The sequence below is a fragment of the Nicotiana sylvestris genome, chromosome 9 (assembly GCF_000393655.2).
Source record: "Nicotiana sylvestris chromosome 9, ASM39365v2, whole genome shotgun sequence".
Taxonomy (NCBI): domain Eukaryota; kingdom Viridiplantae; phylum Streptophyta; class Magnoliopsida; order Solanales; family Solanaceae; genus Nicotiana; species Nicotiana sylvestris.
The window spans coordinates 55,283,568-55,288,315 of NC_091065.1; the positions used below are offsets into that span (position 1 = coordinate 55,283,568).

At 37.5% G+C, this 4,748-nt stretch overlaps 1 long non-coding RNA gene across 1 annotated transcript; it reads left to right on the top strand.

The window, feature by feature from the left end:
- Nucleotides 1-1,768: 1,768 nt before the first annotated feature.
- LOC138877158 (uncharacterized) lies at nt 1,769-3,901 on the top strand. The gene is made up of 2 exons (XR_011402494.1): nt 1,769-2,516; nt 3,592-3,901. It is a non-coding gene; the product is annotated as an uncharacterized lncRNA (long non-coding RNA).
- The last annotated feature ends 847 nt before the right edge of the window (nt 3,902-4,748 follow it).

Consider the following 4,748-nt stretch of genomic DNA (forward strand, 5'->3'; position numbering starts at 1 on the left):
TTGCAAAGTTTGCATGATTAGAATAAGTGCAAGTTGTCAGGACCTTCCTGGATAATAGGACGTAATTCATATACCCGGGTAAGATACCTTGGTGCGGTGAGAAGTAACACCTTAGGTTCATAATTGTTTGGAGCAGTCAGGAGCCCGCCTGGATAACAGAGGAATACATTCAATTTCAAATTCAGAAATCAGGAGTCCGCCTGGAAAATAGAGACATACCATTCAGATTTTAAGCAATCAGGAGCCCGCCTAAAGAACGGAGGTGATACAATTCAAGTTTTTAGTTTCCCCTCAATCTCTTTGTTTATCTTGAAATCAGGAGTCCGCCTGGAGAATAGAGACATACAATTTAATTTTAGCAATCAGGAGTCCGCCTGGAGAATAGAGACATACAATTTAATTTTAGCAATCAGGAGCCCGCCTGGATAATAGAGGAGTAGTTTCAATTTTAAGTTCTACAGTCAGGAGCCCGCCTGGAAAATGGAGGTGTTAAATATTTTTAGCAGTCGAAATCAGGAGCCCGCCTGGAGAACAGAGGTGATATAATTCAATTTTAGTTTTCAATCAATCTCTTTGTCTATTTTGAAGTCAGGAGCCCGCCTGAAGAATAGAGGCATGCAATTCAAGTTTCGGAGGTCAGGAGTTCACCTGGAGAATAGAGGTATTATAACTCAAGTTTTAGTTTTAAAATCTCATCCAGTAACATGTGCTCAGTTTTCAAACTGGGGCAGAAAGTTTTCGTTGTTGTATTTGTGTTGTGAAGTCAGGAGCCCGCCTGGATAACAGAGAAAATACATACAGTTCAAGTTTCAGAAGTTGGGAGTCCGCCCAGATAATAGAGGAATACATTCGAGTGCAAGTTTATTCAAGTTCAGCAGTTTGGAAAGAAGGAATAACATCTCAAGTCACCAGGGGAAATAGCAACAGGGAATTTTATCGAGAAAGAACAAGACAATGAGGCAACAAGGAGACACAAGACAACAAGGCAGCAAGGAAGTACAAGAGCAAGTTTGAAGAATTTAGATAGGATTTTTGTAATTCATAGAGCATAGTTAGTTTAGTTTCTTTTATCTTTGATGGGGTGTAATAAGGGAGGTCAGTAAGCAGTAACAACAACAAGCGCAGTGCAATCACAGTTCCTGGTAGTCCCAGCTACCAGACATTCCCGAACTACACTGGCCTGATTCCTGTTTAGCCCAGGATATGTAGGCAACCTCCGAAGCAGGATGCGGTCAAACTTTTCAAAAATGCTTCACCCGGAATTTTCAAACGGGCAAAAATCGCTCGTATTTGCTCACTTATCTTTGCCCGAAAACATTTCATGTTTTCAAGCAAAGAGGGACAGCTGTGAGCACGTGATTTTTGCCCTAAATATGATTATTCCCAAAATCCCAAACAAAATAATTTTTCTTTATTTTTACAATTTTTGTGCATTTCGGTATCATTTTCTGATAATTGTTGCATTCTATTTGTGCATGTTAATTTTTATAAAATACAAAAATATGGATTTTTGCATTTAGGTTTTAGTTTTATGTTTTTTAGTATCAACTAAAGTTTAAGTTGTTTAGAACAAAACATGAAAATCACAAAATTAGTTCATTTTTGCATTTTAATGATTTCTATTGGGAATTCGTCATGAAATAGTTTTCAAACAATTTTAAGAATTAATTAGTCTTCGTTTTGAAATAACTAGGATTTCATGTTAGTTTTACATCTCCATAAAAATTAGAAAAAAATTATAAAAATTGTAAAAGTAAGAAAGGAAAATAAAAAGAAAATAAGAGTAGAAATTTGGTCTTAATAGAAGACCCAAATTTGGGCCAATTTGTTGGGATTTTCAGGCCCAAACGCCCTAAACCCGTTGCAAACCAGTCTAGCCCAAACCCCCAACCCGGTCCGGTCCCTAGTAAGTCCAAACGACGTCGTTTCCCCAGCATTCAACCACGACCGTTGGATCTCATCAATCCAACGGTCCGGATCTAACTAGGTTGTTTGTATATAAATGTCCGAAAACTCCCCCTACCCCATTTGCCTCATTTTCCTCACCCTACCTATCCTCAACGAACCCTAATCCGCGCCGCCATCAAACCCCTCGCCGGCGGTGAACGTCACCTGCACCGTTCAAGCCCAAAATTACACCACTCGTCCTCCTTACTCCCCTCTTTCCGTTCCACCCACTGGTTCCCCTCGAATAAGGCCGGAGCTCGTCGAATCTTCGACTGAAGTTTCCGGTCAGATCGCAGGTTGATCCAAACCAGCCCAAAGTTATACCACACAATCCCCGGTCTTCCCTCAATACTAATCCATGATTATTTTCCTTCAAATCTCTGTGAAACGGCTCGAATCTTATATCTAAGAATTTATGGCCAAAACCCTAAACCAAAATCTTTGTGATTTCGAACCGTAGTATCCTTAACCATGTGTTCTCTTGTAAGAACACATGGTTAGGGATGTTACGCGTCAAAAATCTGAAAGGACTCAGACGTTAGTGACTGGCTGGAGTTCCTCGTGCTTCTGTGAGTTTTTCCTGTTTCTTTTTACTCGCATGGTTGAAGTTTTAGTTACAGTTTTTGTTTCATTAAGTGTTCTATTTAATTTTATGATTTATTTGTATTAGTATAGTTCTGTCAATTACTGTTAGTTCTGAGTTTGATATTTGAATGGTCGATTGTGAGTTTATTGGTTAAGAATTAGTTTAATTTCATTTAACGTTGATCATGTTAGCTTAAGCCCTGCTTTGATTGATCCTAGTTTCTGGTTTGTCTTAGTTTGATTAAGTGGGTGTATTTGAGCAATTGGGATTGGTTAGTTTAATTAGTTGATTTTTGAGTGCTAATTAATCAATTTCAGTTAGTTTTAGATTAAATTAGGGGATTGGTTATAGCTGTTAAGGATAAGGGTATGATCAGTAACTTAGAGAAGCCTTCAGGGGTAGTCTGGGTATGGAAAAGGGTAGTTCTGATAGGAATAGTAATTTCAAAGTATATGAAAGGGCAGTATAGGTATTGTATGGGTAGAAGAATACCCTAGGGCCTTCTAGAATAGGATTTTAGTGCACATTTCAGCACAATAGGGGTGTTTACTTGTTTAACAAGTCAAGAATAGAGGGACTAAATTGAAATAAGGGAGGGACTAAAAAAGAAGGCCTAAAAATCTGATCTATTCTCTTTGGTTGCCTATATAAGGGCATGAAATGCTTTGGGAAAGGGGGTTCTTCTTCTGAGCTCAAAAATCCCCACCAAAAACTCTCCTCCCTACTTTCAATTTCAGCTGGCATTTTAATTCCAAGTTTATTCAGAAAACAAAACATCAAAAATGAAGAAATCCAAAACAATTTTACAGTTTCATTACTAGTTTTGGATTTCAGTTGGGTTTGGGTCTAGCAGGATTGCAGGGGTATTTAGATTCAGCTGTGAGGGCTAGGAGTATATTTCAAGTGTGTGTTGAATTGATCTGTGGAGTCTGCTGATATTTCTGGTTTTCAAAAGCAGTTCCTGGCATGTTCTGTGGTGTATATTGTTGAGTTTGTTGTTGTTGTTGTTCAAAATAGATGACTCCTGTCCTTTTCTCTATTTACATTTCAATTTCCAGGTACATGTTTTGTAGCTCTCAAGTCTATGGAAATGAAGTAAATATGCTGTTTGAAGTTGATCTCTGAACTCCTCCTGTTTTTGTTTGATTTTAATGTATAAAACAGTTAGCTTACTCGATATTTCATGTCATTTGTGTACTAGACTAATCCTGGATTGTATAAATTGGATTGATGAACTGTTAAGCATGAGTTTGTTCGTTTTGACTATTAAGTGGGTGCTTGGGTATTTAAATTCGTGTATGTAATCAAAACCGTGGACTGTTAGACGGATATTCGTCATTTAGCTATGTTATAGTGTAATTTCAGTTGGTGTAGTGTAACTTGGAAATCAGGAGAAACTAGAACAAAAAAAATGATTTGAGATCCATGACTTCTATTCGTGTTAATAACTGGAGATTGAGCAGGAAATCAGTATGTAGTTTGGGTCAGCTTAGAATAAATGTTCGTATTGCCCTGTGTTAATTCAAAACAGGAATTAGAAGTAGTTAAAGTGTAATTGCTTCAAAATATTCCAATCACTCTGAAATTGGTTCGTAAGTATCGTTAATTGGTATAGTTGTGTCAAATTCCACAATTGATTGAGAATTGGTTTATGACTGGCATGTGGTTTGTTGGTGGTTTAACTTGTTAATCACCATTAGTTTACCTTAAACACTTTAATTAGCCTATTAATGGTAGTCCTTGTCCGAGTGTTATCACGTCTAGTTTAAAGTAAATTGCCAATTGCTATAATCACATTTCATTGTTGTACTGATTGGATTTTAGTTTGAAAGCTTGGGCTCAATATTGGCCAGCCAGGCCTACTCCCTTTTAACTTAAATCGGTTTGAGGCCTGGAGGATATCATTTGACTTGGGCCAAAAGGTAATGCTAGAAGCCCAAGGCTGGACAGAACCAAAAGCGAAGCATGCCTTACCTACTTGTTACTTGGGCTAATTGCAAAAGCCCAAGATTACTGAAGATTCGAATCATGGACAACCCCGGATTCAAAATAGTAATTCTTAAATGATGCTAATTAATTAGGACTTTTACTTTTATTCATAAAGACAATTAAGTAGAAAATTATAGAGTGCTTTAGGTTTGCCTTTTAAAACAAAATGAGATGAGCCTCGCTAAAACAAAACACATAAATTGTGGGGCCCTCGTTAAATAAGTAC